Genomic DNA, 27,711 nt, shown 5'->3' with positions numbered 1-27,711 from the left:
CGGGGCGGTGGAGCCCCATTAGGGCGGGGAGCGGGCGCGGGGCTCGGGCAGTCGCGGCGGGGCGGCCGAGGAGGCTCGGGGCGGTGCGTCCGCGGCGCTGCCGGAGATGCGCGTCTCACGCCGGCGCTGACTCCGTGGGACAGAGCCGGGTACCCGCCTCCCCCGCCGTCTATGTGACGGACCGCACCGCATCGCCGCTGGGGAATACGTTGTCGTGGTCCGGCCGCGCTGCGGGGAAGGTAAGTGGCGGCTCCCCGGGGTGAGGACTGACGGGCAGCCTGCGGCGGCGCGGCGGAACGCCGGGCGGGTTTCTTGGAGAGCCGTCCGCAGCCCGCACCGTGCCACTGGCGGTGGAGCGCTTGCCGCGGCGGCGCGGGGATCCTGTGCCCAGCCCGGGGCTTGTATAGCCCGGGCGCACCGGCGAGGAGCCGCCCGAGCCCGGAGCCGGCGCTCCTCAGCACCGCCGGCCCTGCGCCGTCCTGCACGCAGTTATCGGACGGGGCTGCGGGCTTGGGAGAGCGAGGGCGGCGGTGGGGAGCGCAGGGCGTCCCGCCGAGCCCCGCGGCGGCTGTCCGGGGAAGGTGTCGCGGAGGCGCCGCCGTGCCGGCTCGGTGCGCCCGGCGGAGCGAGGGGCGCGCCGCGGTCTCCGGTCTGAGTGAGAGTCCAGATGCGGGAGCTCAGYTGTTGCCTGTCAGTGCGTGACAACTGGCCCCTTGCAGGCAGCCTCGCCCTCTCCTGTACCCTGAGCGAAGTGTCCGCCTCCGGGCGCCCTCCTGCCCCGAGTGGGGACCCTGGCGGGGTGGGAACCTGGGTCTGCCATACCGGGGGTACCTTCCGCGCTGTTCGCTTTAACTGGGGGGTAATCCCCACCCCCACCCCCGCAGGCACGGACCTCGCCGAAGTATGTGTTTGTGCTTTCCTTTCTTAATGAAAAGAGCTCTGGAAGGGCGATGGACTGTCCCCGAGTCCCTTATCCTAGAACATTTATGCCCACCGCGGGATTTCAAACTCCAGCAGCCACCATTTATCAGTCGGCCGGCTGGGCTGAGTCCAGACGCCTTCGCTGTGGTCCGAGCCCGGAGCGGCTGGGTCTGGCCTTTGACAGGAATCTGTCATTGTACCCCAGCGGGGGTGACCGAGGAAGGCAAAATAAAGCACCCGCCAGTACCAGTGCTTCTAAATGCCATCAGCTGGAGAGCGAGGAAACGCAGCGGGGGGTATTTTACAAGCTTGCTGAGAAATGTTTATACAGCGGAATTTAAAGGTTAACAATGCGTATTCCCAACACGCTAAAACCTGAAAGATGGAGAAAATAAATTATTAACGTTATTGTGGCGAAGTTCCCATGATCGTTGTGTAGCTGGTAACTGAGATCTTTAAACTACATGTTTTGCACGGCAAACTCTGGAGTAAGTATTAAGATTTTTTTCTAGCAGGATGAGAGTTTTCCCCCTTCAGCTCTAGTTATAATTATTTCTGGGAGGAATTAAGGTAATTTGTATTATTTCTTTGCAAGACAGGTAATATCACAGTGGCCAGGTTTTCATCCCAAGATGCGAGTAGATCAGGATGAGCTTGGTCAGGGAGTGTAAAGGAAAGGAGTTGGAGAGAGCCGTTGCTCTGATGCAGTGACAGATCCTTTCATTTCTCTCTGCAGAGGCCCGGATGAGCCGGGCTGGTGCAGTTCTGCCAACAGCACAATTAATTGTGTCCTGTAAATCAAGGTCCATGGAGCTACTCTCTTTCTGTACAACAAAAGGTTTTGTAATAAGTAAGCCCAGATCAGTCACATAAAAATTTTAACTTCAACTGGGCAAGGTGTGTGTGTAAGGACGTTACAGGGTTAATAGCTAAACTATTAAGATTGGAGTCAGATGTGGGTAAAAGCAACAGGAGAGTCTGGTTTTTCCTAATATCCTGTAGTATGATAACTCTGAAAAAGGTAATTGTTGAAAAAAAATCTGTTTCAATTTAAGATTTATTAAACAAGAAGAAACTTACGTAAACATAAGAATCCCTTTCTTGTTTGGAAAGGCAAGAAATGGCTAGAAATGTCATCTGAGTTTAAAGACTACAAACTATGAGTGGATTTTCATGCATATGTGCAAGAATGTTACTAATCTCATTTTCAGCTAGCTTATTCTATGTCTTAGGAAGACTAGGGTGTTTAACTCAGGCCTTTGGCAAAATGGCTTCTGTGCTTTTAGGGGCTTTTTCCCCTACCGAATGAGTTTCTTCTAGCATTTAATAAGACTTTAAAATATAGGCGCAAGAGCTAGCAAGTGCCTTCCAAAGAAGGAAAATGGAGGGGGTGGGAGGGGGAGTCAAGTTTTACTTACATATGTTGTAAGTTGGGAATGTAAATTTGTATATAAGGAGAAGATCTGAAGAATGACTTGGCAAGCTAATGACCTAGCTTTTTGGAACTTCAAGACTTAGGTCTGTCTCCCCCTATGGTTATAATAAGAGATGAAATGCATTTAGCATATTTAATTAATTAGCATATGAAAATGGGATGACTTTTACTTTGTCATTGTTTTCCTGTGAAATTTTTCTATGCTAATGAATGTCTACATTTTACAAAGTAATTCAAATTACTTTTCTTCATATTATGCTTTTGCAGACTGGTTTGRCCCTTTCTAACGCTGAAGGCCTTTGTATCATAGCCTAAAAGACCTTTCCCCATGTTTATGAATCTTGCGTAATAAATAGGTTGTCAATTACTGCTATAGACAGCTTCGAACAGAGCAGACTGAAAGTTGCTCCTAAATGTAAAGCCTCTATTTGCTTGGGTGCTATGTCTTGTACATTCCAGAATTAATTGGATGTGCAGTGATAAATTTCATTTAGAACAAACAAACAAGCTGGGTTGTGTTTCTGTTTTCTGTGACTACTTTATCCTAAAGTAAAGAGATCCCTGCTGCTGGGGTATAAAAACATGCTCTAAAACAGTGTTTTTTTATTTTTTAACAGTTGAGAAGCGTCATTTGTGTTTCTGGGACAATACTGCACTAAGAATGCTGGATTGAGATGTGTCCCTAGTGACCAAGTGGCTTATATCAATGTTCGGTTTACCCCCTTGTATTAAGGCTTAAGCTTCAGTTTGGCCAGCACTGTTTTTTGCTTATGCTGTTTAAACAGAAGTAAACTTGAGGTTAGTTCTAGCCATTAGTATGTGCTTGGTGTAAGCCATACAAGCTTAGGTCCTGCTCCTGGAAATGTTTACAGAAATGAGTAGCTTTTACTTGTGTGCTTAAATTGTTTGGATTAGGAGTTGTATAATGGGAAGAACCAGCTTGGAAGGATACGGCACAGCTATTGCTCATCTTTTCCTCCTCCCACCTTATGGCTGAAGAATGATGGGAAGAAACATGTTTTGCAAGTAATAGCACACTGAAGTCGTGGCATTTCTGGCATAAATTCCCAGATAGGCTATCAGATCGGTTTGCCAAAATTACATGGTTTCTTCAGAAACAGCTCTTTGGCTGCTGGTTCATTGACAAAAGATATTTCCAGCTACTGAAGAAAATTTCACAGGTGGTCTGCTACAACTCTTCCTCTTTGTATTTTGTTTATTTATAATATTCACAAAATATGTATGTTTTTAGCAGAACTAAAAGAGCATGTGACTTCTCAACACAAATTGACAATACTCCTCTAGCATGTTTTTGTGCAAAGAGATTTTTCTGAAAGTACAAAATGAGTGAAGTGCTCATATATAAGAGGTAAGAGCCAACACAAACATTTTTAGTATTTTTAAAATACCTGTAAATGACAGCTTTTTGCTAGTTTACCTTTTCTTGGAACTCTGCCTGGAAGGCTCCTTAAAAGTTCTTAAATAAAGTCATAAGGTTGGTTAGTTGCTTTTCAAGATCATTTTGAACCTATCAAGCCCAATATTTTGCTAGCTAGTAAACATGGGATAGACAGTCTCTCAGGTAGGCCTTTCATTTCCAGTGGATCACACGTCAACAAATGCTGGAACTGTGTTATTTCAGTAGTTCTGCACCAAAATCATGTACTTCTGTCTAAGGTCTGTGTTTGAAACATTGATTTATAGCACCTGATAGCTCTTGCTGTTCTGCCTTGTGTACCTCTTTATTTTCTTTCTCTTCTCCTTTCTTCCCTTCTTAAGATGTAGGAGTATTATGGAGTGAGCTTGTGGGTATCTATAACAGATATAACATGTTTTATTCAGTTGCCCATCCTTTTATCTAAGCACAGTTCCCACAGTTTATAATTACATGCTTTGACTTTGGTCAGAATTTTTAAAAAATGCTTCTAGTTACACACCATATTTGCTTTGTGGAGTGGTTACAGGCCAAAAGAGCATTTTCAACTGCCATACAAATACTGAAATATAATTGCTCGCTTTTATTTAAAATAATTTTGTTTCCTGTGATGTTTTTGTAACCACCTTTTTGAGCTTGTTACCTTCTAATCTTGCATCAAGTAACACAAGTCTTAATATTACATATTTCCAGAACTAGGCTTCTCTGTCGGCAGCATGCCAAATCCTGTCTAATGTCTGTGTTAATGTGGTGTATATGAAAGCTGACTTCTCTGTGGATTTGAGCACTGATTTGTATAATTGCAACCAGCGTGATTAAAAATCTGCATGTCAATATCATGATGCTTATAATAAAACTTACAGAATTTTTTAAGCAGGATGATGCTAGTCCCTTGAATTTTCTTTGAGAGTCTTCATTGTCCAAACATCTTTATTTCTGAATGTTTGAGTGTTTTGAAAAAAACCAATTTCTATGCGGTTATGAATATAACGTCGTAGGCCTTGGATCGTGCTGTGTGATAGGACTGCACCCTCTTGTTCTGTAGGAAAGCTGCATCTTTTCTCACCAGTCTTAAAAAGACTGATATAAAATACTTGGATCTGAATCTTTAAACATATCTAGACAAATACTTCGATATCATTTCTCAAAGCACACATCCCTTCTGCATTCCTGAAGCCATGGAAGCCAYCTCTGACACGGATGCTGTAATTGTTCAGCTTTACCTGTTTTGCACTCCCCTAATCTCGTCATTAACTGAGTACTCCTGTGACAGTGGTAGTGCTGGCTCAGCAAGAGGTTCTGCCGAGGCATCCAGGTACTCTTGCTCAACCTGTCCAGCACTTGGGCTTCTTGGACACTGCCCTCACCCATGGCCCATTTCAGTAGCAACAGACACACACAATGACCGTGGCACAAATTGAAAGCCACCTTGCACATTCTGGTGTGGATCAACTTGTTTAGGAGCAGTAAAACCTGACTTGTTTTCAAGTATGTTAAAAATTAGTGCATGATTAATGAAGACATTTTTAAGGATCTCTTTTTGTAATCAAGTGTTAATCACCCAGAAGTTCAAAAGTGTTTATGTAAAGAAAATGCATGTTGTGTGCATACTTTAGGATTAATATATTTTTACTTTATTTTAGATTCTTTGCAGGAATTGGTGTTTTCATATAAAAATAAAAGCTTCACATGCTGAGATGACGATTCAAAATATGAATATTTAGGTACTTTAAAATGTATTTTATGGAGGTGCTAAAGAAGTGTCTGAACCTAGCATATTTGCATCTCTATATACAGACTGCTAAATAAATTATGCTAGGTCTAGGACCTCACTGGTGAATTCCAGATGTCTTTTGTAAAAGTATACATATGGCTTTCTAAGAGCTTTGAACTGTTTCCTCATGCTTTGCTCATCAGAAAGATGGTATGGATAACTTCATAGTGAGAGGGCATTTTTCCAGTCTTGTTTGCGAAGCATAGTGGATCTGTGTGGTAAATATTGAGTTCTCATTCATCCTCAGGCTGAAATGAGCTCATTCTGTGCATATGGAATATGAAGAAAATATATACAAAGGATATGTTTATACTTAATAAAATTAATTGTATAAAGCAAGTGCCTAAACAGCTTGGCAGGCCAATAGCCAGCAAATGTCTTAGAATTGTGCCAAACATGTAGAAAGCAGAGCAGGCTCTCATCTGTTATGAGGTACCAAAAACATGTGTAGCTTCCAGCCTCATAAGGATGTTGTTTACTCAGGATGCAGCTTTGTTCTGTTCTCTCAGCAGCTCAGTGTAGGTTTGGATTTCAGCAGCTATCTGCTAAGAGGTACCCTACTATTAGGAGAAATGTGACTGCTTAAAAAAGCAAGCAGTTGTGTTACAGCAGCTTTCCACAAACAGATCCCAGAGTGTGGGTCCCTTTTTGCAGGCATTGGCCTCTCCTTAGGAGTCTCTGGGGAAGGAAGCTATGTACCAGAGTAAGTTTGGAGAGAACATCTGAAGGGTWAGAGGGAGGCTATGTATTGCTGTTGTGTTCAACTATGAGCTGCCAAAAAGCTGTAGAAGGACTCTCAGCAAAGGATTCTGCTGAGTAGGTTATTGAGCTCAATGGTTTCTTCAGCTCTTTGTAAATCTAGCAAATGTCAAGGTTTGCACCTGACCTCTCATACAGCCCATCCGCTTGGATAATATTCACAGTGGGTTTTCAAGTGTGTGAAGCTGAAGTTCTGTGGTCCAGGCTAATAGTCCATTTTGTTCCCAATATATGATTTTCCACTTACATAAAACTGTTGAATTAATATAGGAACAGCTCACATGGTTCTAGAGTAACTGTTAATATACTGAAATTGAACAATGCATGTATTTGATTGAGCTGAAGTGACCAGTGACAAACAGGCATCTGTTTCATTGCTGCAGATTTATTGTTTTTCAGATTTCTTTGCAAAATGTCCCTGACACTTAGAGCTCTATTGTCTAGTTCTCAATCCGCCATCTTTTAGGTTGTAATTTTGGAAGATTACTTTTTTAATGTCTCCTTGTCTTGTATTGTGCTGTGGCTGTTCATAAACATCTCTTACACATTAGGGGATGTCTTACTGACCTGGTGCTGATGCTGTCAAGAGTCACTGACATTATGATGGCTCTTTCACAAAGGTGGCCTCATTCTAGGAACTCAGGTGATACCAGGCTTGTGTTCATTTAAGGCTGGATTTTTTATTTTTTTTTTAACTTTGATGTGGAAGTCAGTGTTTGACATCTAAATACTACCTGCAAAGCACTCAGACTTGAATATTCAGGATATATGTTTGTCCTTGGGTCACTTTCCACTTTCCAATGGCCTCTGGAAGGAGATTTATGCTTTGGAAGATATGTCTCATGAAAATCAGCAGGTACCTTCAATTATGCACCATTTTTTTCTGCAGGTAGAAGTCATCCTCCTTTGTGCAATTCTCTGCCTTTACCTTCATCCTGCTTTGTTGTGTACTAAATCAGCTCATATCTAATGCAATTGTGAGAAGGTAATCTAGACTTGTTTTTAAAAGGAAACTGTTGGCACATTGTCCTAGTGAAGTGCTGGGGGGAGACTTAAAATCTGCTGTGTGAGCTATGAGATGGATTGTGCACATGAGTGAAAGTGGGGGGAAAGCATTTCCAAATAGACAGTTGCAGTAATACTGTCTGTTGGATTCTGACTTAGTATTAATTACTTCAGTCTTGCGTTTCTGTGGTATATAAAAACCAGTTAAACAATGAATTAAGTCTGGATTCCCTCTATGAAATACTCAAGCTGTTTCCCTTGAACTGTCATTAGTTGTGCAGGCACAGCTTAAGTGGGGATACAGACATATTTTGATAATTTTTGCTATTTTGAAAATATTTGGGTTTTTTTCTTGCTTTTTTTGTTTTAAGTGAGCTTCCCAAATCAGCCCAATCCATACAGAACAGTACAATGATTATGTTTGTTCCCAGTGGGATGGTGAAATAGAAGCTTCCTAACCACATGCTGCTACAAAGAAAAAAAAAAAAAAAAGCCAAACCAAACAGAGACCATAAAGCTGTAGCTTCTGTTCTGCCATACCTCCAAACCATGAAGTGATTTTGTCACATATGTCACATCTAGAACTTTGTCTGACTTTAATTCCAGTCTTGAATACTGTTCTTTCTAACCACTGTAGTATCAGTTGTCTGGATGATCTGGAAGAGTTTTGGAATATCATCTGCTTGGGTTTGAGTATAAATGATCATTAGGTGCTGTGTCTGGTGATGCAAATAACTCAGACCTCCACTCTCACTTTCAGTTTCTAGGAATTGAAAGTCCCTGTCTTTCACAAAGAAAATGGCCTGATCCTCGTCTTATAGAATAACTGTAGGAAAATATGAAGCAATGATGTCTGTCTGGAAAAAAAAAAATAGTTATCTCTAAATTTTATTTTTTAGAAGCCAATGTAGTGACTGGGCTTCTGACTTCAGTCCCAAATCTTTCTTAAAAAAAAAAAAAAAAAAAAAAACCAAACTCCTGGATAAGCTGCAAGTTCTCTTGTTCCCCACCCCCAGCTAGAGCCTCTTTACCTGCCTTTGCTTGTGTACTCTATCGGTTTCACAGTTCATATACTTGTGTTTTTCTTAAATCTCCCTCTGCACTCTGGTGGGAAACATGTCTGCTGTTTCCTTTCAAGCACACAAGGCTTGATTCTCCTCTCACAATGGCATAAATTGTGAAGAACTCCACTTGAAATCAATGGAAGCAAAGATATGTAAAATGGGGTGAGAGAAGAGCCCAGCCTTCGGTTTCTATTTTTAAGTGAGTCTGGTTAACCTAAAATTGTTCAGTGTGCCACTGTGACTTTCGTTTGTAGATATCAGTTACTATGCTTGTTACTTTTTGTACATAATGTTTCATTTTCGTATATAATACATCACCACTAGTACCCCTAATCAGGATGCACATGTCTTTAATTTAATACCTTGGTACTACTATGTCAATTTTGGTACCTAATAAGTAATATGTATGGTAAAGCACTTACCTTACTAGAGTCAGATCCTGCAAGAAGTCTGGTCTATATTCCTGTGCAGGCCCCAAAGGAAAGAAGGCTGGATTGGTTCTAATTCTACAACTTAAACTTCCTTCATGATTTTCTATTGCTTTAGTAGTTGTAATCTGTGAATTCTGTTCCTCATTATCCAGGTTCAAACTATTAATTTTATATAAACAATAATTTCTCAGTTACTGTTGTTTTTTTCTGTGCTGGTAAAGTATTCGGCTCTGTTCTTACGTTTTGTATATGTTTAAGAACTTAAAACTTCAAATTTTCTCTGAACAGCGAAGCACTTTGCAATAAAACTGGAATATCCACACACAATTTTTTCTATTGCCCAAGTTCCGGTGGTTCACATTTGTTTATTTTTTGGCAGTGGATTATGGTCCTTAATTACCATCAGTAGTCAAATAACTGAATGAGATTATACAGCAGTGCTGTAAAAACTATTCATGCTAGCTGTGATCTGTACATGTGTGGATATCTTTGAGAACAGTCAGCTCATTCATTGACCAGTGCAACAGACTCCAACTTTACCTCTATTTAGTTTCTGAAATTAATGCAACCTTCTCTACCTAACTGAAACATTGCTTTGACTGCCTCTTTCGATAGTTTAAAAAACGCCCATGAAATAGTTGGCTCTTGTAATGTATTCGGACTCAGAGTAAATTTGTTGGCGTATTTGAATTTTTGTTTTCTGGCTGAATAGCAAATCACAGGTGTCCACAGGAGTGTCTCTCTGAATCTGTTGTAGACTTAGTATAGCACTTAAATTTTATCTCTAGTTTCATAATAGTCAGGATAAAAAACCCTGAGATGGTTAGCTGTTCAGTTGTTGAGCTTTCCCCTTCCGTTTTAGTCCACCAGCCCCTCAAAAAGTCAAGAGGTTGCCTAGCTAGTTATGTGGTGGCCTTATGTATCAGGGACAGCAGATGTCACAGAAGTTTGCTGTGCTGTGCTGGGTGGTAGTGATGCAGATCTCGAAGTTCAGTGTGGCTTCCCACCTATGGAAGTGAAGCAAAACTGGCTTCTGACCCCTTGACTACAGTTATTAATTCCAGTAGTGAATTATTTCTTGTCCCTGCTAGGTTTCGCGTGACTTACCATAGGGAAAATGGTTTAATCACAATAAGTTTATTATGGCTTTAACCATGGCTTTTTTGAAGTATAGCTATCAGGCAGTGAGGTGGCATGGTGGAGGCCAAGAAATGGTGTTCATTGCTGCTGTGACCTGCAGTGGGCATGAGCAGCAGTGCTTGACTACAACCAGTGTGAGGAATGGTGCGGGCAGAGGAAGGCTGTATGATGGGGATGCATATCCTTGTCAATTCAATACACTTTTCCTAGATGGAAGCTTCCCAGCTTTGTTAGAGCAGTCCTTGTTGTGGAGTAGGGAACTGACAGCCTTCCAAGTAGAGATGTGCAGGTGGTCTTCCTGGTGGCAGGCTTTACTCATGTTTATTCTCATGGTTTTAAGACTCATTCTGTCATACCATTTTCGGGGTATTTTCAAGCTCTTCTGAGAGTTAGTTGTGGAGGCTGCAATGCATGTCGGGAAGAGAAACTACTTTTGGAAGTGTTTTCAAAGCATAAGGTCTGGTGCACAAAAGTCGTTTTTGGGTACAAGGGAAACAAAAGGTGCTGTGGCTAGAATATGAGACTATAGGAAAATTAGTCTCCAATACAGATTGATATATACAGAAAGCTTGCACAAGGACTGAAATCTTCTGAAGCACCTTATGAGTTTTATGGATGAAGTGGCTTCTATTGGAAAAGATATGGGAATAGAGGAGCGTGCTTCTGGCTCTGTCATTAGTTCTAGTGGTTAACAACAAATCAAAGATAATAGCTCGTAATCAAGTTGATGACTTAAAGGCTCTGAAGAAACTTAAGTAACTTTCTGCCTGTTGTGAAACTGGTAATTCCTTGACCTCAGGAAATGGAGATGGGTTTGGGGACCCAGAGCTTGAATTTGTTTATAGGTGTAGTTTTCAAGAGTTGTCACTACAAAATACAGAGCTGATGGTACAATGCTTCTGCAAGACAGAAATCTGTTTTGGAAGAAGCAATAAGCCTAAGGTAAATCTTAGAAATTAGTCCTTCTATTAAATCATTCCAGAGTCATTTGCTTGCAGTCTTGATTTGTATGTAGGTATGCTAAAAGCTATGACTACTGAATTGTTCACTACCCATTCCAGCCATCTTTAAAAGCTATCTCTTTTCACAGAGAAGCTTTCAGACAAGAGGCCTCAGATGAATGCTTCGCACCCAGGTCTTTTGTGGCAGAAAGCAAAAATGTCATCAGAAGTCTCAGTACATTAATCCTTCTGTTTAGTTACAGTTCCATGTCACAGTGTACACCATAAGAAAGTGTTTAAAGCTCTTTAAGAATATGCACGTGCTAAGGACAAAAGTGTGTGTGGTGGGGAAATAAAGCAGTATTTTAAATAATACCAACAGGCTCTAAGTTTTTATCTGTGTTCTGTTTAAGGAAACTAAAAATGATTAAAAATTGGTGTGCTGTGGAATGGTGCATGGGAAATATATATTTCTTGACATCCCTCCAAAAGTACTATTTAAAGACAACTTTGTAACATTGGTGTCTTAGCAGCATTCTGGTCGCCTCAGTTTTCTTTACCATGGAACAGTTCCAGCTCTCACTTTCAAATTAGCTTGTTCTGTGATACCTTATGGAGCAAAGTAAATATCAGGAGGAAGTACTGCAAAACAGTTATGTTCGAATTTGACCCCAGTACATACACAGCTTTGTACAGCTATGAATTTTATCCTTAAGAAACTTTTTGGAAAACACCTGATCCCGTGTGTACGTGCTGCACCTGTACCACCCTATATGTACACCAGGCACAGCTGTATAAGGAAGCCTGAGATCCACATCAAGGCTTCCTCYAACCTGGCTTGGAACACTTCCAGGGATGAGGCATCCATAGTTTCACTGGACAACTTGTTCTGGTGTCTCACCACCTTCACAATAAAAGATTTCTTCCTAATATCTAACCTAAAGCTACCCCCTTTCATTTAAAATCCAATACCCCTTGGGTTAGTCCTATCACTACTTACCCTTGTAGAGAGTCCCTTCCAGCTTTCTTGTAGGCACTGGAAGGCTGCTATAAGATTTCCCTCAAGCCTTCTCCAGGCTAAACAACCCCAGGTCTCTCAGCCTGTCTTCMTACAAGAGGTGCTCCAGGCCTTCCTCTGGAGTCTCTCCAACAAATACGTGTCCTTCCTGTACTGGAGACCTCAGAACTGGMTGCAGCGTTCCTCGTGGGATCYCATGAGAGTGGAGTAGAGGGGCAGAATCCCCTCCCTTGACCTGCTGGCCATGCTGCTTTGATGCAGCCCAGGACACATTTGGCTGTCTGGGCTGCAAGTGCCCGTTGCCAGGTCGTGTTGAGCTTCCCATCACTAACACCCCCAAGTCCTGTTCTCAGTCCATTCTTTGCCCAGTCTGTAGCTGCACTTGGGTGTGCCTGCACCCTGACCCAGGTGCAGGATCTGGCATTTGGCCTTGTTGAACTTCATGAGCTTCGCACAGACCCACTCCTCAGGCCTTTGAAGGTCCCTCTGGGTGTCATCCCAGCAGCACCACACAGCTTTATGTTGTCAGCGAGCTTGCTGAGGAGCACTCGCTGCCAGTGTTGCCCGCAGTGAGCAGGCTCCCAACAGCGACCCGTGAGCAGGACTCGCAGGAGCTCGTCCCCGCTGCCGTCCCCGCTGCCGTCCCCGCTGCCGTCGCCGCTGCCGTCCCCGCTGCCGTCCCCTCTCCTCAGCGCGGGGGTGGCACCGACCGGCGGCTGTGGCCCCGCCCGCGCCCGCCAGATGGCGCCCTTGCGCCTGCGCCGTGCCCTGCTCTGGGCCCGGTTTATCCCGGGTCCGGGCCCGGCCCATCCTGGCGCCCTGAGGGACACGATGTTAAGCAGTGTATCTGGGCGCGAGTAAAGGCGATCGCTGTGGGGGTGGTGATATTAAGCAGTATTTCTGGGCGCGAGTAAAGGCGATCGCTGTGGGGGACATGATGTTAAGCAGTATTTCTGGGCGCGAGTAAAGGCGATCGCTGGTACTTTTATCCGCGCACCGGTGGCACGGCGGGTGCGTCTGCCTGGCTGTGTTTTCAAGGCTGAAGTTATTTCGAGGGCTGGTTCGCAGTGACACCGAAAGCAAAGCTTTTTAATTTCTCTCAAATTGCTTTGTATGAGTGACCCTTAAATGGTTTTGAAGGACAGACAGCAATCTACCAATGCAGAAAACACAGAGAACTGTCAGTTTTTTCTGTTCCTCTGCTTGCTTTGTCTCTGTTAGTTTGGCACTGTTCAAAATTATACCGAAACTGAAAGGAAAAAGGAACAAGCCTGAATGTCCCAGCTCATATACTAAAAGATCTGTGTAAGATATTCATCTTTTGGGATGACATCTTGCTTCATGTTTTCTGTCAGGAGATGGACATGACTTTGTGGGTAGAGCTGGAGAGCAGGGAGGTAGCCCTGGGCCTCTGGTTACCCCAGCTGGCTGGAGGGTACAGCAGGAGCCTGGCAGGCTGTGGCACTCCGGAGAGTGYGCTTGTCCTCCCCAGGCTTTTGCTCATCCTCTGGTGGGGCAGAGATATGTGTTGCCTGTTTTGGTGCAGCTCCATAAGCRTGCAAGTGGTCTGAGCACATAGGTGGAGGCAGGAGCCTTCTCACMGCTGCTCCACAAACACCAAAGACAACAGAAGACATCCAGGCACTTTGTTGTGGTTCTGTAGGCCCCTGGTAAGCTGCCCAAACTAGTTTAGCCAAGCCTAGAGGCAGGAGAGGGAGGAAGAAATGGGCTCTGCTGAATAGCCAAACAGGCCTTCCTTATCAACTTCATTCCTGGGGAGCTTTTGCACTGAAGTGAGCCTGTCCTGAAGGTACAGGAGTGGGATAGGCCTGCCTGAGACTGAAGGAAAAATGTGCTTTGTTAATAATTGTGGGGAGGCCATCTGGGGTCAGTAACTGTTGGTTCTCCTCCTTGAAGGAGAGATGGGCAGGTGCTGAATTCAAGTCTGCAGAGTAATCCTGCTTGGGATGCAGGCTGTGAGTGCCACCACATCCCCACTAACGGCTTTAGAAGGAAAAGGGGCACCTCAGAAGGTCACTGAGACTTCAGGTGGACTGGACCTTCAAACAACAGTGTCCACATCTTTCTATGGATGCAGGATGACTCTCAAATAGGGAAGGGATGTGACTGACCTGGCAAATAAGAAAGGGAGACAGGCTGTGCAGCCTGCAGCCAGATTTGTGGATCAAAGSTGTCAGTCACCCTGAGCTGTGTGCATGGTGAGCTCCTCCACCTTGGTTAAGCTAGTCTAACTGGAGAAGAATGGATGAAATATTCAGTATTGAGAACATTTTCTGCAGAAAACAAATGGGGAGGAATTGTTGGCACTGTAGAACTTGGGCACCTGGCCAACTTGACCAAAATATTCTTTTAAAATAGATGGTGGTTTCTCAGAATTTTAGGCATATGGTTTGAGAGTTTTCAGCTAAATCCTTGTAAACATTATCTTGTTAACATGAAGTGTYAGTAGCTTCATAGACTTTCTGATGGGGCTGTGAGACAGAGGTGCTAATAGTGGATCACCTGAATGGCAGGTGTTGAAGCCATTCTCAAATAGACCCGAAGGCTTTTTTTCCCTAATCTTTTACAAATACTGATTAGTGCTACGACAAACAAGACCTGTCTCCTTTTGTACCCATCTTCCCACAGGAGAAAGAAAACATTCTTTCAGGAGTGGTGGGTTTGGTTTTTTGTTGGTTTTTTTTTTTTTNTTTTTTTGATTCCTTGATTTCAATCTTGGGAAAGGAAACGCTTGGTGGTAAATCATTGCTTTAGGAACTAGCAGGATGGGCTAAATGGAAGTGCCTCGTTCAGTGATTCCTTAATTGTACAATGGACTTTCTCAACACTGCTTCCTGGTATTCATCCAAGCCCTTCAGCTCTGATACCTGTAAACAATTAGCATTCTCCCACATGGCACACAAACACTTGATCAGTGTTTAACAGGGTATTTGTGTGTGGCAGCAGTTTAACCTCCTTAAGGAATCTTTGTATCCTCCTCCAGCCTTTCTCTTCCAAGTTCTTTCCTCCCATAATTGCTGATGCAATTTATATGCAGATTCTAAATACAGCTGTTTATATGTGATGCTGCTGTTTTCTCTGTCCTTAGAGCTGTAATTGCACAAAAAAGTCTGTTTTAATTGTCTCTAGTACTCCTTTAATTGTCTGTTTTAATTATCCCTAGTACTCCTCTAATATTCACACCTGCTTTTCATTTTGTTATAGGGGTAAGATGCTGATAGGAACATGATGTTCCCCTCTCTCATATTGGGAAAAATGAAGTGGCTCCTTGGCCTTCAGTGAGGTTCCTTTTATTGCTGTCCTCATCCTGTACTTAGTTTGAACATATTACATTGCTAGTTGCCTCTTGACTGGCCAAAAACACTATACAAGGAAGCAATAATTACTGTGAAATGTACTTTACCTACTAGGTAGCTTGGCCATTTGGTGACATGGAGTTAGATCTGTGGTGCTGAACCTCTTATAAGGTGATGAAATTGAATGAAAATCAATATATAATGAATGACTCTTAAAAGTACATCTCTGAATCACAGGATTTACTGATATGGAATACATACAAATGAGCAAAGTCTGGGGACTACTCCGTAGCCCGTGGTGAAGGGTAAGTAAAACAACCCCCAGCTGTAAAGTTAAAGTGGTTGACTCCTGTGTTTCTAAAAAATGGAATGTCTCCTAAACAACAGCTTTCTTTGAGTGAAGCATTGCCCAGCCCTGGTGCTAGTTTTTTTGGGCAATGATGAGGTATGAAAATTGCCATAGAAAAGTGCTCAGTGCTGCAGTACGGCTTTGAACAAGGAAACCAAGCCCCAAATTTATGAATGTTGTTGCATTAGCTTCCAGTTTTCATCAGATAATGTACAGCCTGAATGATGTGCTTACAATAAAGAAGTCTTTTAAATGCGTTGAAGTAGTAGAAACAATATAGTAGCATCTGAGATTCCAGTCCTTTGAACATCAGCTGCAGCTGAAGCACTTCAGGATTCCATCTGTGATGTTTGTAATCCTCTTGTTTTTCAGCAACCTGTGCAAGAAACTGACTTCAATGATCAAAGTTASCCATATTTTACAGCAAAGGAGTGTGAATAACAAATAGCTAGAAAATTTACCCATCAATGAGTATTTGTCAGTAACGACCTTCAGAGCAAGGGAGAAATGGAAGTAGTTCTTTTTAAACAGCTTTTTTTTTTCCTTGTAGTGACTAAGGATTCCTAATAAATATGCTTTGCATTTAAAAATAGAGATACTTTTATTTGGAAGTTGGCATATGTATGTCTTACTGCAAGTACTATCTGTATGTTTTGTCTGACTGACCATTTCTTATTAATTACAAAGCTAGAAGTAGATTGGGTTGATAAGGCATAACCCTGAAGCTGCTTCCTGTACATGATCTTTAGTGTTTTTTAAATTCTTTTCTTATCACGTTCTGATCATGTCTGGCATCATGACACATGCCTTCAGGGGATGACAGGCTGTGGTCCTGTGGGATTTTTGTTTAAGTCTTCTAGCATAAATGTTAGGAAGCTTCTATTGACTAGGTAGCACTTTCAGGTTGTGGATAGCATGCTGTCTGTACCCTGGTATGTAAACACTAGTGTGGGGATACAAGACATTGCTATCACAGGCAACAGTCTGAAGTTGATATTCTATAATTCAGTGCTGTGACCAGAGCAAGCTAAGAATCAGTAGGATTGTTAGCTCAAGGAAAGCCTAGTGAAGTAGAAAAAGTTCTTAGCGTTGCTTTTTTTTTAGTCTTAAAAAGTCCCTCAAAAAGGTAGACTTGCCCTTCACTGAAGCTTGAACTAAAGATCAAAGAAATTTCTTTAAATAAGACCAAATGTACTGCAAAACAAGGGTAGGGTATTTTTGTTTTTCTGGAAGCTCAGGTAAGTTCACTGAAAGGCTGATACTTTATCAGTGAGTATTTCTGATTTCTGTCTCCACACAGCACCTCTTTGTATCATAAAGCCATTCTTGTGATGAAAACCTAAAATATCTCTTATCCCTTAATGTAGAATGTATAGCTCTGGTACCACTGGCTGTCTTTTTTTTTTCTTTCTTTCTTTTTTTTTTTCTTTTTAATAGGATCAAATTCATTTTATGGACCTAGTTTGTCAGTTTCTTCTGGAGGGCCACCATGTGGTGCATTAGGGCAGCATCTGAACAAAATGCTTCACAGAAGTATGTCATATTACTGGGCAACCTGGCTCAAAAAGCAAAATGAATATCTAAAACTCTGAAAACAGCCATCCTCTGTAGCATGTCCAGCTCACAGTTTCTTAACTCTTCTAAGCTGGTGTTTCATAAAGGYGACTCTTGGGCAAATTCATCCTGTATGAAAATAGCCAGTGAACAATTTTGTACTGCTGCTGCCAGGTCTTTGGAAGCTTCTCCTTTCAGACCAAAACAATGCTTAATCAACCATCTGTACACAAGCGAGGGAAAAAATGTCACTTTAAAAAAAAAATCCATTGTTTTTCTTGAAGTGTTCATACTCAGTTGAGAGTTAATGCTTAAGATGTATCTGTTTATCTGACTTGGTTTTGGCTCAATAAAATGTTACTGCACTATTGCTCTGAAATACCTTAAATTATTGGAATAGAATGACACATSGCAAGTATTGATTACTTTGGCAGATTTACACAAGTTTATGTTTATTCCATCAAAAGCACATTTTTTTATCTATACTTTTTAAAAAATGGAAGAATGTCAAGTTATTTTTTCTTATCAGTAGAGTCTGTCAGGAGGACATTTAGGAACTTAAACTTACGTAACAAGTGTCATTTCCATTTAAGGAATTGCATATGTTCTTTTCTGCTACTGGTTAACTTGGTCCATACGTGGGTCTACTCTTCTCCCACTCAATGTCTTGAGTCCTTGATAATTACGGTGGTGAATACAAAAGGAAAATAGTTCTCAAGAGAACATAGGAAGAATGCAAGAGGTAAAGAATCTGGAGAGGCAGAGAACAGAAAGTAATTACCATATCTATTTTACAAACAGTTCCTCCTTCAATTTGAATAGTAAAAAGCTTATAGTGACCCACTACAGTTGGCAATGAAATGGTAGTATAGCTCTGATCTGAATGGGAGTTCTTCACTTCAAAGGATAACTTAAGTAGGGTGTTTTACTCATCAGGAGACAAATTTATTGTATTAGCAGTGCATGCACCCCTCTACCACCTAGTAGGTTGCTTAGAAAAACAAATACAAGGACATCATCCTCAAAAAAGTTAAAAATTCATTTTAATGGAGGATGACAATGCTGTAGTGCTTCAAGTATGTTCTCACCAAACTGAAGTAGCGACCTCTTTGAGTGGGAGAGTTTAATCCCAGTTGTAAAACATCAGTCTTCACACCCATAGATCACTGGAGAACTCAGGTTTGGACACTTAGATTTACTTTATCATTCCCGCTTATTTGTATCAGATCAAATGAATGCAAATCCTGTGAGAAAGCTGGTGTACTTACTCACTGTGTTACCCACAGGAGAAAATACAGGTGTACAATTTGTAAAATTGTTCTGGTTGGAAACAACTTCTAAAGGTCAGTTGATATAATTTTTTCTGAAAGCAGGGCCAGCTGAATTCAGACCACCCTGTATCAATGCAGCATTTGGATTTCTGCAGCATGCAGCAGGTCTCTTAATAAAAAAGCCAGTGTTTCCRTGGATTTTATCTTTGTAAATTAGAATGCCTTTAGTAAATCATGTGTTCCAACTAGAAGAACAGAGCTAATGGAAAAATCCAGGCCTTTCACTCTGTGGACCGTTACTCTTTGAGGGCACAGTACTGCATCATGATCAGTTGCAGTGTGTTGACCTGTTTGTCTCGCTTCCTTCATTCTTGGATGTCTGGTTGCTGAAGTAGCTGGCTTCAAGGTGACTTAGTGGCACTTGAGTAACTATATCCTCCAGTGCTGTTAGAAGGAGATTAAGACTCAAGTAAGCTCTAAGTTGCTTTTCTTTTGAAAATACCTTCTAAAATACTCATTTTGAAGCTGTAGTCATGAAATACAGAYTTTATGTTGCCGTTTAGAGACATGATATGGGCAATTGAGCTTTGTCATTTTAAAGCAACTTGGTTATTATGTGGGATAGCAGACCCTACTCATTCATGACCCATGAATGGTCAGGGATTTGTTCTTGAAATGTTTACAAGATCTTTAGAAATTTTTTCAGAAACAACTGCTCCTGAGTACCAGGCTAGGGTACTTCCAGAGAAATACATAAAAGGCAATAAAGATTTTCATCTTTTAAATCTACGTGATATAAGGTTGAGAAACTGGTCATTCTGGACGAGTAACAATCTTGCAGCTGAACTTGAACCTCTGATTTTGTTCTGTTTCCATATTCAGCACGTTTGCATCATGCTCCTTTACAAGTGGCTGAAGTTGCATGTTTGTACCCTTTCAGACAAAATTTTTATGACTGTGGATTTCTTCCAGGTAGTTTGGTAGTAAAGAGAAAGTTTTATAAGTCATAGTTATGCTTAAAAGAACATCTCTGATCTTTTGGATGCCCAAAGATATGTTTAGTGTATTAGTGGAAATTGGATTTGGGTTGGGGTTTATTGTGGAAGCTGTCATTTGATTCCTTTTGGTGTTCTGGGCATCTGAGGATGTTTAGGGAACTGTTCAAGGTATCTGAGTGTAACAGACCTATTGCCAGTGGGTGCTGGTGGCACTGCTAGGTAGGCTGGCCGTGCAGGAAAAGCATATCCTTCTAAGGAATTCCAATGCTCTGCACTGATGCTCAGATTCACAGGCTATACGTATTGTTTTGGTTTGGGTTTCTTTTTGTGTTACTGTTTTGCACGTCAGTTACTGTTCAGTCAGTCTGCAATATTCTGTGTAAGTAAAATTTCTTTATTCTTTTTGTAAGCTGTTAATCATTCTTAATTCTGTTTGTATAAAGTATTCAGATACTTCAGCCATAGATGTTCATATATTATGCTCTAAACCTCCAGCTGTCTTTACTAATATAAACAGCTAATGCCTATCCAACGGATCTTGTGTTCTTCCTTGCCTACCACAATGTGCAAATGCAAGAGAAGTTCAGGGTGTCCTGCTGAATGTGAAAGTGGAATCACACAACATGGATACAGCAGTAATGATTTGAGAACAGTAGAGGGAAAATGGTCACAGAGGGTTTGGTTCCACTGGCTTAGAGCACTGTTTAAATAAATACTGCTATGGTCTGCCTCTCCCATTGTAGTGGCATTTCTGGTTTTATAACCTCATGGTGAACTGGTTTCAAAAAACCAAATCAACAAGCAATTTCACTTTTCTCTCCTTTCTTTCTTCTGGTTTTTTTTTTTTTTTTTTTTTTTTTTTTTTGTTTTTTTTTTTTTTTCCTGGCAGAGGTAGCTTTCTTTGTGTTTAAATTCCTCCACAGTTCCACCATGCAATCAGCTGAGTGCCAGTGCTACCACAGTGCCTGTGGTCAGTGAGGAGGAAGAAGGCAGAGTCCATGCAGCATCCCAAAYATAAATGGATTTCAGTTCTGTCTTAAGAGCCCCCAGTTATGTAGTTCTTGTTTATTTTACTTTGTCTCATTCTTCAATTAAACCTTCTSTCCTTCAGCCCTGTTTACACTTTTATGACTTCACTAATAGTGAAATGTTCCTCAGAAACGTTGGCATGTGCTGAAATAGTTGGGAATGTTACTACCCATAGTTACTGCTCTTAGTGGTGCAAGGATTATTAGTGATTGGAACACTTTGCCTGCCATTTCTGCATCAGCATGTCTGGTCACTCCTGGCCTCTTTGTCAAAAATTACTGCCCCTACCCAATAATGGTGGTGGAGTGTAGGGTGAGTTGAGGAGGTTTCAGTCTAAACCAGGGATAGAATCGCAGGTCTAAATCCAAATGGTAGGKAAAGAGTATATGCTGTGGAGTAAAAGAAAATATCCTTTGGACTAGGATGAGGGAAGTAATAAAAAAAGCTCAGGACTCCTATATGACAGATTTTTAAAAACTGTAGATAAAATCTGAGAAGATTTRTCCCTAGTACCTTTTTTAATTTTGTGGTAGACTGTGAGATGGAATTAAGTCCAATTAAATAAATGCAAGTTTGTATGTAACTAATTATGTTTGATTCTTAGTTTACCATCCAATCTTCTGAGTCTTTCTCATGGGTACTGTAACTTGGTTTGGTTTGTTGTTATTTGGTTGGTGTTTTGGTGTGGGATTTTTGGTGTGGTTTGGTTTTTAAGTGCCAGGAAAATACTCCAAAACTTGAGTTCCTATTTTTCAGATGAAGGGTGTTGTTAGTCACCCTTTGGTCATAGTGGTCTTCATGCTGTTAAGGAGAGCAATGGTAAGAGATTTAGGGATGCTTTACAGTAATTGTGCACCTCTCAAAATTTCTGGAACTTGMCAGATTTTGAATGCTAGCTTTACTCTGCAGTGTAATTGTGCTGTATGCTTTTGTAAACATATCCTGATTTTCTGTTCTTAATTTGATTGTTTGTCTGCATTGCACCCACAAAACCAAACTCAGGTCTGGTGCTTATAAACAGCTGCTTGTATATATCAGGTATACAAAACAGAAAAATGAGAATGCTTAACAAAAAGACAAACAAACATTTAATGCATTCTTACTGTGTGTTCATTCTATGCTTTTAATGAGGACTTCAGAGGTCCCATATCTGAGAGCTTGTTGAGGAGTGCTGTGCCAAATTGTGTGATGCTTCCTCATTAAGTTTTATATTAGTAAATGTATTTTGGTATTGTCAGAGATGAGTTCCTTGAGGAAGGGAAGCACTGTAGAATATTGAAGCTAATTGACTGTTATTTAGGAGATGGTGCTCTGATGTGAGTGTGTATTTTTATACATTTCTGCATAAAACATTTCTTTGGTATTTCAGCTTTGGTATAAAAAAATCATATAGTAAGTTCAAGGTGTTTTTAAATACTGTGATCACAACTAAATCTTTTAAATATTAGTATATTCTTTCAGAGGGCAAGCTTTTGATTGCAGTACATTATTGTGAGCCTCAAAAATTGGCAATGGTAAACTTCATAAATTTTTGAACTAAAGAGTGATGAAGCTTGGTCCACGCAAGTTGTGGCTATGAAATACTTGCCAAAAATGTTGTTTCATTATATTCTAGTCCTAGGGAGGGGAGGTTCTGATTGCAGCTGTGTTCTAAGTAGGCCACGACATGCTTTAGCAAAGAAGCCAAGAATGTAATGTACAGAAATAAGTTCATTTGACGCGATATCTATAGTTAAGTGATAAATTGCTGTTGAAACTCTGTATTGGCAGCAATCTGTGCTATTCTTAACTGTGTTTGAATTTTCCTGTTTACTCTTATAAATGTAGATCTTAGGAAGGAAAAAAAGGCATCAGATTAATGAATGCAATTAAAAAAGCACAGAACAGGCCGTGCATCTTCGCATGGCCTGCTGAACTGACTGCTACATGATCTCTTCTGCTGTTACACTGTGTGTAGGAAGTCTGGATGTTTAGAAAAAACGATTCGACAAAAGAGAGCAGACAAGGACCGGAAAATAAAGTTGTCAGATTCTCCAGCTGCAGTAAAAAGCAACTTGAAATGCTGGTTGCTGAGGTTTCTACAGCACATGGCTAATAATGCATTATGTTGCTGTATTCTTGACTTCGAGCAGCTATTGTGATAAAAGTGTGGGTCCTGGCTGTCAAAGTCTTTCCCACTTTCGGTGTCCAGAAATGGCTGGAGCTCTGAGAGAACAGATTGTTGGCTCTTTTTTTCTTTTTTTTTTAGCCAACCTTATTTCCAATCTGGTCTGAATGCAATCAGTTATCTGTAGATAGCRAGGAGTGACTGGCTATGAATAATGTCTGTGTTACTTAGAAGTGACATCTGTGACTTGCCAGACTGCCTACGTGAAATGCTTCCAATGATCTTGCTGTTGCTCATGCACTCATGTAGGAGAGCACAGTGGCCTAAGTGCAGGACCAGAGTGCTCTGCTTCACTTTGTTGACCTCAGTCATCCACTGCTCTAGCCTGAGATCCCAAATCCTGGTGTATGTGATCCACTTTGAAATGACACCAAGGCTGGAGCAGGGCCACATGCCACTCCTGTTGCTGATGGTTGTGCCCTGTTCTGCTGCTGTACAAGTGGTAGTAAGCAGGAAAACCAGGACTTCAGAAACCTTGTATTCTGACACTTCTTCAGAACATTTCCTTCTCTGGAAGAGCTTATGTATTGAGGTTGTTTCGTGAGGATTTTACAGAGAAAGCTGAATTTTTGCTTCAAGGGTCAAAACACAGATCTTTTGAAAGTGATAATATGGACAGTAGATCACCCTGGTGGTAGCTGAAGAGAATATATTAAGAGATTTCTGAGCTTCATCTGCCATTAAGAAGGGAACAGAAGGGTATTTGTTCAACTGTAATTAAAACTAGGATATAAAAGGCTCTAGTTCCTCTGAGGTGCAGGCATACATAGTGCAGTATAAAATAGTTTTTTTCAAAGAGCTGCAGTTGCGTACTGCTTGCACTTACAGCCAGAAGATACTGATGACAGATTGCTCTCACTGCCATGGCAAGTTCTTTATTCCACTATATTTCATGATACTGTTAGGCTTCACCCTAGTGTTTGTGGCATCTTTCCCTACTCGCCCTGAARTGTGTGTAGTGTTTGTTTATGTTTACAGACGGGTCAGTGTTTGCAACCATTCAGAAGAGATGGAAATACCTTTTATTAGGAGGGAAGAAAACTAACAAGGGCAGTTAATTGAACAAAATCCACTTACTTAYCAGTAATCTCTCACGTCAGTTAGCTGACCCTACTGTTGATTTAACAAGGAATCTAGATATATGCTTAAGAACAGAAGAAGGCTTATGTGCCATGCTCACATCTTTCTTCTTGATTGGTAAAAAGAGGAAAATGACTCACAAATGGGTTGTAGTATGTTGTGCAGAGAAGTGKCTTTAGAAAGAATTCTAATAGTAAATTCTGTCTAAGAAGCAATAATTACAGCTTTGAAACCTAGTGAATCAAAAGACTCAGTGCTGTCCAAGAATTCTGTTATTTTGAGTTGGACTTGATGATCTTTATGGGTCACTACCAACACAGGATGCTCTATGATTTTTTTAAAAACAAACCCACATCACAAGATACTCAGAAACTCAATTAGGGTTAAACTCTTTAACACCAAATAAGGTGGGGTTTTTTTGTTCTTTTTTTTTATCTCAGTTCCTGTTGAGTTGGTGTGTAATTAAAATACCTTATAGCTTGGGTCATGTTAACTTAATCCTGAACAAGATCCCCAAAGCATAACCATTATTTGTTTGTATCAATCAATGGTGATTGATAAACCATGAAAAGGTGAAAAGTTAAGGTAACTGAGTTTAGTTATGCCTAAGGAAATGAGACAGGATTGCAGGTTAGGATGCCTCACAGTTCTGACCAATTTTGTGTGTGATTTGTCTGCCCGACCTGGATGTTCTTCTGGGAATTCCATTATGGACAAATTAATAAAAGTTTACTGCTGTGTAAGCATTTCTCATGCCAGCAGGAGATTTTTAGGGCTTGCTGTTAACTTCACATTTATGCTSTCCAACAATCTAGGAGCAAACAGGATGGGTTGCTCTCCATCATCCATGCAGTTATTAATTGTATTGTATTATTATTTTGAGGAACTGTGGTATGCAGGTATGAAGACTGTCCTTTGAAACCAACCCTTGAATCTGCACACAGGTCTTCTCTTGCAGTGGATGAATAGCTTTCACACATGTTAAGGTGTCTATTTGCAGAAGCTCTGTTTCCTGTTTAGCCAGGAGATGGCTCTGTCTAGCCATTCCCAAAGTACATGAAGATTTCAGAAGCTAGAGGTAATTGGTATTCCTTGGGATAAGTGTGTTTAAAATTGGCACTTTATGCATCTGTTTCATGAATTTAAGGATAACTCTAGGGAAAAGCTTGAATGGGAAGGAATTCTGAACAGAATTACAGTAAGAAAAATGGATGTATACAGACATGCTTGCCAGTAATTGGAGATCTGTTTGTAGAAGGTCAAGATAAAGGCCTTACAATAACCAGAACCTGGCTAAATAAGCCTGCCAAGCACTCACAACATTGCCTGGCTGCTGGAAACACAGGCTTTGTGCCGGAGCATAAGCAGCTGCAAAGCACGGTTTTCTTATTTCTCTACAAGTGTTGTTGCACCTAGTAGCTGCTTCCACTGATCTTAAAAGAAAATAAAGTAATAATGGGGCATGCTGAGTGGTGTCATGCTGTTAAGCCACTGATAYCTCAGCTCATGTCAGTCACAGGAAGGTATGGGAGGGCTATTGACAGGCTCTGGTAATCAGTGGTCTAGCGCAAGMCTGGGTGACCCGAGAGGCATGAATAAACACAGACTGTTTTACTGAACTGAAACACCAAGGCAATGGTGGGAAAACCTATCAAGAGCAGTTGGTCCCTCTGTGCTTAGTATGCTGCAAAAAGTGAGGAAAGCACATTTTGAGAGCCTTACCTGCTGCACTGAGTGAACTATCACATGAAGGAAGTGTTATGTGTATGCAGATTTTATAGTTAAAGAACTCAGCAGAAAAAAACAGATACAATCTGACCATTGTCTCAGGTATTTTTGACCTCTTAATGCAGGTAGGGATGATTACAATTSATACTTTTGGGTCATCTAAATGTCCACAAGTGAATCCTTAATGATTAGGTCATGTGAAGTAATTACTGAGCTTTTTAGGTCAGAGAAAAAAGGAGTGTTTTTCTCATGGGCAGTAGGTTAGTAACTGCTGCTTTTTTTTTCTAAAGTCAAATTAAAACCAGGTACTTGGGTAGTATAAAGCTCTTTATGTTCTTGTGTTGTTTTCTCTGTTACGTTGCAGACGACTTGCTGGATTTAGACACACGTTCATGAATCTCTAGAGTATTCACCAAACATGGGTCTCTTTAAGTAGAAAATTTTAGTCTTATTGTACTCTCTACTGGTAACAAATGTTGCTAAGACTTTACATAAGCAAACATTACTGGAAAAGGAGGAAACCGCAATTTCCAGCCCCGAAGGCTTCAAGTGAAGTCTTTGTCAAGGCTTAAGTTCCAGGCACAAAAATGCCACATTTGAAAGTATGGTTTAAAGTTTCTCTTTAAATGGCCAATGCATTTTAGTTTRGCTCATAATATTTGGTGACATTTTCATCAGTGTTTAATGGTGAGAGATCAGCTTCAATTCATAAATAAAAAGGTGTGCATTTAAACTCAGAATAATTTCTGCTGAAAAGAGAGAAGGAAAATATTAACATTTWAAAGTTGGAATAATGATGTCAATGKGATGAATAGCATCTGTTCTGTGGAGATGGGACTCAGTTTAGAACTTAAGGAAGTTGATTATGGGATATTTTGAGGGTTTGTATTAGCTACTTCCTTTATAGACAAGTTGATTTGCATTTTTCTGGAGACTAACATGTCTGTCTGATCTTGAGATGCCACTTCTGGGAAACCCCAGCTAGTAAATACTAGAAAATTTGACATTATTATTGTCCCAACTTCTGAAAAGCTGAACTTCTCCATGAGTTTTCTGTATGGAGAAACATGTATGGAGTTGGGAGAAACATGAATGTAGCTTTTTTTTTTTTCCCCCCCCACTGGTTTCATGGAATTGACTAGCTTTTGGGYACACAAGGCTGACTTGTTTGGATGTGTTATTATTGGGGTTTCTTTACCTGATATTTAAATATTTATGTAATAATGCCCAAGTGTTTATAACCAGTTATAAATTTGTATGGCTAACTGGTCTTTTATAAATGTTTTTAAATGTGACAGCATTTGAAGATCTAATCAGTAGAGAGAGCACTGTGGAAGACCAGTGTTTTTTTTTTACTTTCTGAGGTCCAAATTCTGCAAGGCAAGAGGACACTGTTTAATAAGGTTTGAAGAACTGGCTGGTTTGCTGTAATACACTACTGGATGTTTACTTGAGGCACTGGTGTAAATTGATTTGAATGCATTTCTATACAAATAGGTATAACTGCAATTATCCTTTTTCAAATGTTCATGAAGCCACAGGCTGATCATATGAAAGTTAATTCTGAGATGCAGATCCCAACTAGGGCTGTACATATTTTGAGCAACAAGTTGCAGAAGAGATTGAAAAGCGCTGGTTTTAAAATCCCTTGAGTATCTGTGAGGCTCCTCAGTGCAGGAGGCATCTTTGTTTTAAATTTTCAGAGCTCATCTACAACTGAACAAACACCCACTAAGAAAAGTAATTGTACTTGACTTTTCCCCCACCCTCTTTAATCCTTGTCCTTTGTATAGATCTAAAGTAGGATGGCGTACCAGGGGTCTCACAAGCAGCTGAAACATYCTTATTTACCACTCATTTTGGAGAAGGGTGGGGTCGGCAGGTGGGAAAGGAACATTTGCTACAGTCATGTAAAGAAAAGTTACTCCAAACTCTTGGCGCATCTAAGATSAAGAAGATCTAGAGAGCAGACTTGACCTTTTTGTGATTCTTTGATTTACTTCTTCTGAGTCTTCTAAATCTATGAGCATTAATGTGGGGCTTTTAGTGCAGCACTGTGAAATAGAAGGTTTGCATTAGTAAGCTCTTCACTTATGATGCACAACAGCTGGTTGTTGAACATGTAATTTTGCCAAAGTTAAAATAAGTGATTTAAGAAAGAAGCTTTTGCTTGTAACTTGTGCATGCATGTAATTAGTAGGTTTAAACTTTTCCATCTGCATGATTGTTCTTTTGCATTACATAAGTTTTCAAGAACAGGTTTAATTACCTAATTAAGGCTATAGTTGTTATTTC

General features: G+C 40.9%; 1 protein-coding gene across 1 annotated transcript in view; it reads left to right on the top strand.

Moving 5' to 3' along the window:
- Nucleotides 1–41: 41 nt before the first annotated feature.
- The window catches only part of PRICKLE1 (prickle planar cell polarity protein 1), a 65,166-nt gene continuing 37,496 nt past the window's right edge, over nt 42–27,711 (top strand). Inside the window, exon 1 of the mRNA XM_057366139.1 lies at nt 42–239. The gene's annotated coding sequence lies outside the window, so the exon portion shown is untranslated. The remainder of the gene's footprint in view (nt 240–27,711) is intronic.

Source organism: Malurus melanocephalus, unplaced genomic scaffold (assembly GCF_030028575.1).
Source record: "Malurus melanocephalus ecotype Western Australia unplaced genomic scaffold, MMel_1.1 scaffold_60, whole genome shotgun sequence".
NCBI classification, from domain to species: domain Eukaryota; kingdom Metazoa; phylum Chordata; class Aves; order Passeriformes; family Maluridae; genus Malurus; species Malurus melanocephalus.
This window is presented reverse-complemented; position numbering and strand designations above follow the sequence as displayed.